Source organism: Lynx canadensis, chromosome C2, assembly GCF_007474595.2.
Source record: "Lynx canadensis isolate LIC74 chromosome C2, mLynCan4.pri.v2, whole genome shotgun sequence".
NCBI classification, from domain to species: Eukaryota; Metazoa; Chordata; class Mammalia; order Carnivora; family Felidae; genus Lynx; species Lynx canadensis.
In genome coordinates this window covers 157,847,945-157,860,611 of record NC_044311.2, presented here as the reverse complement: position 1 = coordinate 157,860,611, position 12,667 = coordinate 157,847,945, and positions in this window count along the sequence as shown.

Sequence of the window (12,667 nt, the reverse complement as noted above, 5' to 3'; positions counted from 1 at the left end):
TCATAGACAAGTACATAGAATACTATAATGGAATAGCAAATTCTATACTGGATGGGAAATCAGGACAGAATTCTCCAAGGAAGTTATGCTATGTCTTAAAAAGGGCTATCATGAGAATCAGCAAAGCTCTTTGCATGAAAGCTTTTTGAAAATAAGGTCCTGCAGAAGTATGTGTAATTAAGGTAGAAGAATTAATGAAACTTGATCGGTTCTGATGGTGTCACTTGCAGAGAAAGACCTAAGTTTAAGTCATAAGAGAAATGGACAACCACTGAGTTCAGTGAACATACAGTGTCCTTTTAGCCAAAAGAATACGAGTGGGCAGTGCTATATTCTTCATCCTTAACATTTATAAAAAAATCTTACATGCTGTTAAGTGCATGTCAAGCTATGAAATAAAAACAAAAGTCTATCCCTCCACAAAAAAAATATTAAAACACACACACACACACACACACACACACACACACACACACCAACATCTCCCTCCCACTCTGCCAGCATCAGTTGTTTTTTGGCTTCAACATTCAGAGTATTGCAAACCATCATCTTAACATTACAATCAAAACCCAAAATGATATACTTTCTCTAAAAATTAAAGGAAGTGACATCATCAGGGAAATACAAATCAAAACCACCATGAGATACCACCACACACTTGTGAGAATGGCTAACATTAACAACTCAGGCAACAACAGATGTTGGCGAGGATGCAGAGAGAGAGGAACTCTTTTGCACGGTTGGTGGGAATGCAAACTGGTGCAGCCACTCTGGAAAACAGTATGGAGGTTCCTCAAAAAATTAAAAATAGAACTACCCTACAACCCAGCAATTACACTACTAGGTATTTATCCAAGGGATACAGGTGTGCTGTTTTGAAGGGACACATGCACTCCAATGATTATAACAGCAGTACCAACAATAGCCAAAGTATGGAAAGAGCCCAAATGTCCATCAATGGATGAAAGGATATAGAGGATGTGGTACATACATACAATGGAGTATTACTCAGCAATCAAAAAGAATGAAATCTTGCCATTTGCAACTACATGGATGGAACTGGAGGGCATTATGCTAAATGAAATTAGTCAGAAAGACAAATATCATATGACTTCACTCACATGAGGACTTTAAGATACAAAACAGATGAAACATAACGGAAGTAAAAATAATATAAAAACAGGGAGGGGGACAAAACGTAAGAGACTCTTAAATATGGAGAACAAACAGAGGGTTGCTAAACGGTTTGTGGGAGGGGGTATGGGCTAAGTGGGTAGGGGGCATTAAGGAATCTACTCCTGAAATCATTGTTGCACTAGATGCTAACTTGGATGTAAATTAAAAAAATAAAACAAAACAAAAAAACAGCCGCATCTTAAACTCGCCAATTTGTGTATACTAAATATGTATAGCTTTTTGTATGTCAATCATTCATCAATAAAGTGGCTTAAAAAAATAAAATTAAAACTAAAATTAAGTTAAAAAATAGAAATGAAAAGAAGTGAAATAAACCAGTCACAAAAGGAAAAATCCTATGCAAGTCCATTTATATGAAGTGCCTGGAGCAGTCACACTCAGAGAGAAAGCAGGATGGTGGTTTCTACACATTGGCAGCAGGGGGAAATGGCCAGTTATTATTTAATGGGTACAGACGTTCAGTTTTCCAAGACGAAAAGAGCTCTAGAGATGGATGGTGGTCATGGTTGCACAACCGTACACGTATGCTTGATGCCACTGAGCTATACACTTAAAAATAGTTAAAATGGTGAACCTTATGTCATAGGTATTTTACAATTCTAAAAAATAAGAAAAACTTTTTATAAAAAGGAAAGAGAATTTTGCTTCTGCCCATGATGAAGTAACCAGGATAGGGCTTATCCTCTTGCTGTAAACAACCAGAAAACTGGAAAAAAAAATACATATGAAACAACTGATTTCAGACAACAGGCTGCATAAGAGTGTCAAAGCCATGTAATTTCCTTGACTGTCGTAATAAAAGTACCTTCCACTGGGACACCTGGGTGGCTCAGTCAGTTAAGCATCCAGCTCTTGATTTTGGCTCAGGTCATGATCTCACAGTTTGTGGGATCAAGCCCCAAGTCAGGCTCTGTGCTGACAGTGTGGAGCCTGCTTAGGATTCTTTCTCTCTCTTTCTGCCCCTCCTCTGCTCTCCCTCCCACTCTCTGTCTCAAAATAAATAAATACACATAAAAAAAAAAAAAAAGGACTTTCGAGACTGCATGGCAGGGGGGGAACTCAAGCAGAACATCACAGCATACTGAGCTGGGGAAACATATCAGAGCTCAGGGAGGCTGAGGCAGTTGGAGATTGTGAAGAGGAGATACGCAGAAAGGCTCTGAAGAGAAGAGCCACTCATAAAAAGAGCTCCAAAAATCTGCACGGAGGTCCCCTCCATCTGTTGCCAAATTCTAAGCAACACAAGAAAGTCAATGACATGAGGGGGAAAAACTGACCAGAGAATTATAAAATAAACATTTTTAATTGCTTAATAAAGCATTGAGAGACATTTACAGTTTTGACCAGCCTCAGTTGAAAGCCCCAGCTGAACTACCAGAGCAACAAATAGAAACAGCAGTAGGGCTGCACCTCAATAATGGAGCTAAATTAGCCCTAGAGTAAAACATACTCTACGGTCAACCCAAAAAAACTTAAAATTAAACCTTAACAAATATCAAGGCAATCCACAAGTAACCCATCTGTCTGAAAGAACAAAGTCTAACATTCTTATTTTTAAAAAAAGTCAAAATCCAGACACTTACTGTAATATTTATGATGTCTACCATCCAATTAATGTTACTGGACCTACAAAGAAACAAACAAGCAAATAAACAAAACTGGTGACCAAAAACAAGAGAAAGAACAGTCAAGAGAAACAGACTCTGAAAGGCAGAGATGATGAACTGTCCAAATAAGGATTTTAAGACAACTATTATGCATATGTACAAGTATTTCAAAGGCTACATGAACACAGCAGGAGATAAACAGAAGATTTTAAAAAGAACCAGATAGAACTTATGGAGGTGAAATAAATACATATAGGTTGGAAATGAAAATTTCAATAAATGAAATTAACAGCTAATTAGGCAGAAGAAATGGTATTGGCAACACAGCGATAGAAAATACCCAAAGTGAAACACAGAGATAAAAAAGACTAGGAAGAAAGAGCCCCAGTTACCTGTGGGATATCAAGTAGTGTAACATAAACAGAAGTTCCAGAAGTGAAGAGGAAAGTACACACACACACACACACACACACACACACACACACACACATATATATATATGAAGAAATGTCATAAAATACCAGATAATATTCCAAATTTAATAAAACCAATAGACCCACAGATTGAAAACACTTAATGAAATTTAAGAAAGAGAAACACAATGAAAATCCTACTGAGATATCAAAGAGTAATCAAAGAGGAAGAAATAGAAGAATTAGCACAGATGTCTTATCATAAATTATATACCCAAAACACAATGGATGAAAAAATTTTAAGTGCTGATAAAAAGACTGTTAACCTAAAATTTTACGTACAAAAAATATTCTTCCAAATTAAGGAGAAATGAGGTCATTTTCAGATACACAAAAACTGAAAGAATTTGTCACCAGCAAACTTAAGCAACAAGAGATGTTAGAGGAATTTCTTCAGAAGGAATTAAAATGATACCAGGTAATTAACCACCAAAAAAAAAAAAATAACAAAACAATAGAAACAAAAATTAAAACAGATAGGAATTGTCAGTGTTGGAGATAAGGTGGAATATGAAAAATACAAATACTTTCTTTTCTAATAGAAAAAAGAGAGGAATAAAGAGATAAAATTTTAATAGCAAGATAGTAGATTTAAACCCAATGATATAAAAATTATCATATAATAATTACATTACAATCAATGTAAATGGTCAAAACATTCCAGTAAAAAGGCAAAGACAGCGTGAAAAACAATCCCTAACAATATGCTGTCTCTAAGAAAACCCAGTTTAAATAAAGACACGAATACCTTAAAAGAAAAAGAACAGAAAAAGATATACTAGATACAAAACACTAACCAGGGACAAAGAAGGACATCTTATAGTGATAAAAATGTCAATATATTAAGACACACTAATCCTACATGTGAATGTACACAATACCTGACAGAATTAAAAATAGAAATAAGACAACACACCTCTCTCTGAACGAAATAAAGCAAATAGATATGAAATCGACAAAAGAAGACTTAATACCACCAATCAATTTCCTAACTAAAACTTTTATTTTTAAAGTTTATTTATTTATTTTGAGTGTGAGAAAGAGTGTACATAAGCGGGGGAGAAGCAAAGAGAGAAAGGGAGGGAGGGGGAGGGAGGGGGGGAGAGAGAGAGAGAGAAAGAGAGAGAGAATCTCAAGCAGGTACAACACTGCCAGTGTAGAACCCAATGTGGGGCTCGAACTGTGAGATCATGACCTAAGTTAAAACCAACAGCCAGACACTTAACCAAGTTAGCCACCCAGGCACCCCTAATTAAAACTTTTAGAACACCCCAGCCAATAACTGAAGAATACAAACTAATTTCAAGTGAACAAGTAAAAGTTTAAAAATAATACAAAATATATTTTCTAACAACAAAAAATTAAATTAGAAATCAGCAAAAGAAGTATCTAGAAAAACTCTGAATATCTGTAAGTAAAATGTCATATTTCTAAAAGACCCAGAGACAAAGAAGATACTATAAGGAATTTTAGAAAATATTTTTAACTGACTGAAAATGAACATACAAGACAGTAAAAATGTCAGATATTCATAAATTTCCAGTGGCAATGTAAAATCTGGAAAAACTGCTTGGCAGCTTCTAATTAAACTTGCAACCATCACATGACCCAGAAATTATACTCATGAGCAGTTGTCCCAGAAAATGAAATGTTATGTTTACATACACACACACACACACACACACACACACACACACACACACACGAACGTTCCTAGCAGCTTTACTCTTAACAGCAATATTGGAAATAATTCAAATGCCCTTCAATGGGTAAGTGGTTGAACAAACTCTGATAAATCCATACAATGTAATACTACTCAACAATACAGGGGAATAAACTATTGATGCCTGCAACAATCTGGAAATACTTGCAAGAACATTATACTTGGGGCTAGGGAGGAGCTAATCCCCAAACACTGAATATTATGTGAATTTCCACTTATATAACATTCTCAAAATGACAAAACTATGCAGGTAAAGAACAGATTAGTAGTTCCCAAGGGTCAGGGACAGGGAGTGGAATGGAGAATGACTGTGAATACAAAGAGGAAGTACAGGGAATTCTCTTATGGTGAGGGAACAGTTCTGTGTCTTGACTGTGGTATTAATTACACAAAATCTATTCAGGGAATAAAACTGCATAGAACTGTACACACACACACACACACACACACACACACAGATATGCAGGTTAAAAATATGGTAAAAGCTGGGATGCCTGGGTGGCTCAGTTAGTTAAGTATCCGACTTCGGTTCAGGTCATGATCTCACAGTTCGTGAGTTCGAGCCCTGCACTGGGCTCTGTGCTGCCAGCTCAGAGCCTGGAGCCTGCTTCAGATTCTGTGTCTCCCTCTCTTTCTGCTCTTCCCCCACTCATGCTCTGTCTCTCTCTGTCTCTCAAAAATCAATAAACATGAAAACAAATTAATTAAAAAAAATACGGTGAAAGCTGAATGCCTGTGGTCTAGTAAACAGTATATCAACGTCAATATATCAATACATCAATGTCAATTCCCTAAGTTTGATATTGACCTACAGTTATATAAGATGTCACCTTGGGGGTAAGTGGGTGAAGGATACACAGGATTCTTTATATTATTTTTGCAACTTCCTATGAGTCTATAATTATTTCAAAATAAAACATTTTTAAAACATGCAGGATACAGCTAAAGCAGTGCTTAGAGGGAAATTTTTAAGTCTAAATGCTAATATCAGAAGAGAAAAATATCCATAATAAATTAGCTTCTCTAATATCAGAAGAGAAAAAAAATCCAAAATCAATTATCTTAACTTCTACCTTAATAAGCTAGAAAAGTAACAGCAAAGTATATCCAAAGTAAATAGAAGGAAGAAAATAATAAATTCAGAATAAAAATCAATAAAAGGAAAAACAGACAAAAATGGAGAAAATCAATAAAAGCAAAATCTGTATATTTGAAAAAGTTGATAGAATTGATTAACTGCTAGCTAGACTGATCAAGAAAAGAGAAAAAATACATGTTATAAATTTCAGTAGTGAAAGAGGAGACATCATTACAGATCTTACAATAATGAAAAATAATAAAGCAATATAAAAAAGAAATTTTGTCACTGAACTTGATAACTTAGAAAAAATCAATACTTTATAAAACATGAAATACCAAAACTGACTCAGGACACAAAACTCTGAAAAGATCTAAAGAGCTAAATTCTTAAAGGCATTATATCATAACTAAGAGGTCTATCCATCAGGAAGATCTAACAATTGGAAATACTTATGCCCCCAACTTGAAGGCACCCAAGTATATAAATCAATTAATAACAAACATAAAGAAACTCATTGATAAAAATACAATAATAATATGGAACTTTAACACCCACTTACAACAATGGACAAATCATCTAAGCAGAAAATCAACAAGAAAACAATGGCTTTGAATGACACACTGGACCATATAGACTTAACAGATATTTTCAGAACATTTCATTCTAAAGCAGCAGAATATTCTTCTAGAGTGCACATGGAACAGTCTCCAGACTAGATCACATATTGGGACAAATCAGCCCTCAAATACAAAAAGTTTGAGATCATACTATGCCTATTTTTAAACCACAACACTATGAAACTTGAAATTAACCACAAGAAAAAATCTGGAAAGACCACAAATACTTGGAGGTTAAAGAACGTCCTACTAAAGAATGAATAGGTTAACCAATAAATTAAGGAGGAAATTTAAAAAGTACATGGAAGCCAATGAAAATGAAAACACAACAGTCCAAAACCTCTGGGATGCAGCAAAGGTGGTCATAAGAGGGAAGTATATAGCAATCCAGGCCTTCCTGAAGAATGAAGAACTGTCTCAAATACACAACCTAACCTTATGCCTTAAGGAGCTGGAAAAAGAACAGCAAATAAAACCCAAAACCAGCAGAAGAAGGGAAACAATAAAGATCAGAGCAGAAACCAGTGATATTGAAATCAAAAAAATAGTAGAACAGATCAATGAAACTAGGAGCTGAATCTTTGAAAGAATTAACAAAATCAACAAACCCCAAGTTAGACTTATGAAAAAGAAAAAGGAAAGGACCCCAATAAATAAAATCACAAATGAAAGAGGAGAGGTTGCAACCAATACCACAGACATAGCAACAATTATAAGAGAACATTATGAGCAAATTATATGCCAACAAATTGGGCAATCTGAAAGAAATGGATAAATTCCTAGAAACATATGGGAATGCAAGCTGGTGCAGCCACTCTGGGAAACAGTATGGAGGTGCCTCTATTTTTAATAGAACTGCCCTACGACCCAGCAATTGCACTACTAGGCATGTATCCACAGGATACAGGTGTGCTGTTTCGAAGGGACACATGCACCCCCATGTTTATAGCGGCACCATCAACAATAGCCAAAGTACGGAAAGAGCCCAAATGTCCATCGATGAATGAATGAATAAAGAAGATGTGGTATATATATACAATGGAGTATTACTCGGCAATCAAAAAGAACGAAATCTTGTCATTTGCAACTATGTGGATGGAACTAGAATGTATTATGCTAAGTGAAATTAGTCAGTCAGAGAAAGACAAAAATTATATGACTTCACTCATATGAGGACTTTAAGAGACAAAACAGATGAACATAAGCGAAGGGAAACAAAAATAATATAAAAACAGGGAGGGGGACAAAACAGAAGAAACTCATAAATATGGAGAACAAACTGAGGGTTACTGGAGGGGTTGTGGGAGGTAGGTGGGCTAAATGGGTAAGGGGCACTAAGGAATCTACTCCTGAAATCGTTGTTGCACTATATGCTAACTAATTTGGATGTAAATTTAAAAAAATAAGAAATTAAATTAAAAAAAATTTTTTTTAAATTCCTAGAAACATATAAACTACCAAAATTGAAACAGGAATAAATAGAAAATTTGAACAGACCCATAGCCAGTAAAGAAACTGAATCCATAATAAAAAATCTCCCAACAAACAAGGGTCCAGGGCTGTATAGCTTCCCAAGGGAATTCTACCAAACATTAAAAGAAGAATTAATACAAAATCTTTTAAAACTATTCCAAAAAATAGAAATGAAAGGAAAAATTCCAAACTCATTCTATGAGGCCAGCATTACCTTGATTCCAAAACCAGACAAAGACCTCACTAAAAAGGAGAATTAAAGGCCAATATCCCTGATGAACATGGATGCAAAAATTCTCAAGAAGTTACTAGCAAAATGAAACCAAAAATACATTCAAAGAATTATTCACCATGATCAAATGGGATTTATTCCTGGGCTGCAGGAGTAGTTCAATACCCGCAAGTCAATCGATGTGATACACCACATTAATAAAAGAAAGGGTAAGAACCACATGATCATCTCGATACATGCAGAAAAAGCATTTGACAAAATACAGAATCCTTTCTTCATAAAAACCCTCAAGAAAGTAGGTATACAAGGAACATACCTCAACAATCATAAAGGCCATATATAAATGACCCACAGCTAACATCATCTTCAATGGGTAAAAGCTGAGAGCTTTCCCCCTAACATTGGGAACACGACAGCGATGTCTAGCCTCAGCAATCAGACAACAAAAAAATAAGTAATCCAAATTGGCAAGGAAGAAGTCAAACTTTCACTCTCTGCAGACAACATGGTATTCTACATGGAAAACCCAAAAGACTCCACCAAAAAATTGCTAGAACTAATACATGAATTCAGCAAAGTCACAGGATATAAAATCAACATATGGAAATGTGTTGCATTACTATACACCAATAATGAAGCAGCAGAAGCAGAAATCAGGTAATTGATCTCATTTAAAATTGCACCAAAAACCATAAGATACCTAGGAATAAAGAGGTAAAAAATCTGTACACTGAAAACTACGGAAAGCTTATGAATGAAACTGAAGAAGACAAAAAAATAGAAAAACATTTCATGCTCATGGATTAGAAGAATATTGTTAAAATGTCTATACTACCCAAAGCAATCTAAACATTTAATGCCATCCCTATCAAAATAACACCAGCATTCTTCACAGAGCTAGAACAAACAATTCTAAAATGTGTAGGGAACCACAAAAGACCCTGAATAGCCAAAGTAATGTTGAAAAAGAAAACCAAAGCTGGAGGCATCACAACTCAGACTTCAAGCTGTATTACAAAGCTGTAAACCTCAAAATGGTATAGTAATGGCCCAAATACAGACATATAGATCAATGGAACAGAAGAGAGAAGCCAGAAATGGACCCACAATCATATGATCAACTAATCTTTACCAAAGCAGGAAAGAATATCCAACGGGAAAAAGACAGTCTCTTCAACAAATGGTGTTGGGAAAACTGGACTGCAACATGCAGAAGAATGAAATTGGACCATTTTCTTACACCATACACAAAAATGAATTCAAAATGGATAAAAGACATAAATGTAAGACAGGAAACCATCAAAATCCTAGAAAAGAAAACAGGCAGCAACCTCTTTGACCTCGGCCACAGCAAAGTCTTACTAGATATGTCTCCCGAGGCAAGGGAAACAAAAGCAAAAATGAACTACTGGGACCTCATCAAGATAAAAAGCTTCTGCACAGTGAAAGAAACAATCACAATAAAACTAAAAGGTAGAGTGGAAGAAGATTTGGAAATGACAAAGGGTTAGTGTCCAAAATCTATAAAGAACCTATCAAACTCAACACCCAAAACACAAATAATCCAGTGAAGAAAAGGGGAGAGAACATGAATAGACACTTTTCCAAAGAAGATACACAGATGGCTAACAGACAAATGAAAATATGCTCAATTACCACTCATCATCAGGGAAATACAAATCAAAACCACAATGAGACCTGTCATAATGGCTAAAAAAATTAACAACTCAGGAAACAACAGATATTAGTGAAGATGCAAAAAAAAGGGAAACTCTTTTGCACTACTGGTGGGAATGCAAACTGGTACAGTCACTCTGGAAAATAGTATGGAGGTTCCTCAAAAAATTAGGGGCGCCTGGGTGGCGCAGTCGGTTAAGCGTCCGACTTCAGCCAGGTCACGATCTCGCGGTCCGGGAGTTCGAGCCCCGCGTCAGGCTCTGGGCTGATGGCTCAGAGCCTGGAGCCTGTTTCCGATTCTGTGTCTCCCTCTCTCTCTGCTCCTCCCCCGTTCATGCTCTGTCTCTCTCTGTCCCAAAAATAAATAAACGTTGAAAAAAAAAAAATTAAAAATAGGACTGCCCTACAACCCAGTAATTGCACTATTAGGTATTTATCCAAAGGATACAAAAATGCTGATTCAGAGGGGCACATGCACCCCAATGTTTATAGCAGCACTATCAACAACAGCCAAATTATGGAAAGAGCTCAAATATCCATCTGACGACTGATGAATGGATAAAGAAGGTGTGGTATATGTATACAATGGAATATTACTCAGAGATCAAAAAGAATGAAAACTTGCCATTTGCAATAATGTGAATGGAACTAGAGTGTATTATGCTAAGTGAAATACATCAATCAGAGAAAGACAAGTTCTACATATGATTTCACTTATATGTGGCAATTAAAAAACAAAACATAGGGGAAGGGAAGGAAAAATAAAATAAGAGAAAAACAGAGAGGGAGGCAAACCATAAGAGACACTTAAATCTAGAGAACAAACAGGGTTGATGGAGGGAGGTGGATGGGAGGATAGGCTAAATGGGTGATGGGCATTAAGGAGGGCACTTGTTGGGCTAAGCATTAGGTATTATATGTAAGTGATGAATCACTAAATTTTCCTCCTGAAATCAATACTACACTATATGTTAACTAACTTGAATCTAAATAAAAATAAATAAATAAATATTTAAAAATTTACTGTAAAACAAAACAAAACAAAATGTTGTATGAATATTTGATTTAATAGAAATGAAAGCATATATCTACAACATTTAAATAAAATGCCAAATAATGAAATGATTCTAATTTTTAAAAAGTTAAATTTTTTTTTGTTTAATATTTATATATTTTGGGGAGAGCTCAAGTGGAGGAGAGGCAGAGAGAGGGGACAGAGGAGCTGAAGTGAGATCTATGCTGACAGGCTGACTGCAGCAGCTCAAACTCACAAACAGCAAGATCGTGAACTGAACCAAAGTTGGAAGCTCAACTGACTGAGCCACCAAGATGCCCCCAAAAAGGCTAAATTATTTATTAAAAATCTTCTCAAAAAAGAGAACTTGAGGCCTGGATGAATTCTATCAAAAGTTTAAGAAATAATTAAATCCAATACAAACTCTTTCAGAAAATAGAGGAAGGTACACACCCAATACACTTAATGAGATCAGCTTTGATCCCATCACAAAACCAGGCAAAGATAATACCAGACAAGAAAACTGAACAATTTCCCTCATGATCACAGATGTAAAAGTTCTTGGAAAGTATTAGCAAATCAAACTCAGGAAGATAGATGGATGGATAGATACATACATACATACATACATACATACATACATATATACATAAGTTTTTAACAATCCATCAGGACCAAGTGGGGTTCAACATGGTAACGGAAGTTTGTTTTAACATCCAAAATTCGTCAAATACAATTTAATGTTTATTTATTTTTGAGAGATAGAAAGACAAAGCACAAGTGAGGGAGGGGCAGAGAGAGGGAGACACAGAATCCGAAGCAGGCTCCAGGGTCTGAGCTGTCAGCACAGAGCCTGACGTGGGGCTCAAACTCATGAACCATGAGATCATGACCTGAGCCGAAGTTGGACGCTTAGCTGACTGAGCCACCCAGGCGCCTCAACGATTTAAAATATTAGCAGAAGGGGCTCTTGGGTGGTTCAGTCAGTTGAGCATCCAACTCTTGCTTTCAGCCCAGGTCATGATCTTGCAATTCATGAGTTTGAACCCCACACTGGGCTCTGTGCTAACAGTGCAGAACCTACTTGCGATTCCCTTTTTCTCCCTCTCTCTCTACCCCTCCCACTTACACTCTCTGTCTTTCAAAACAAATAAATAAACTTAAAAAAATTAAAGAACCTCCTTACCTTCTCTCTTCTTTTATATAACATTAAAATGTATATATATTAACAGAACAAAAGAAAAATAACTTAAGACTATCTCAATAAATATAGAAAAACCATTTGACAAAATTCAACAAACACTCATGGATAAAAATATTAACAATTTAGGAAACAAGAAGGGAACTTCCAGGGTGCCTGGGTGGTTCAGTGTCTGACTCTTCATTTCAGCTCTGGTCATGATCTCAAAGTTGTGAGATGGAGCCCTGCATTGGGCTCTGTGCTGACAGTGTGGAGCTTGCTTAGGATCCTCTCTCTCCTTTCTCTCTGCTCCTTTTCCTCTCTCTCTCTCTCTCTCTCTCTCTCTCTCTCTCTCTTTCTCTCTCTCTCTCAAAATAAATAAATAAACATTA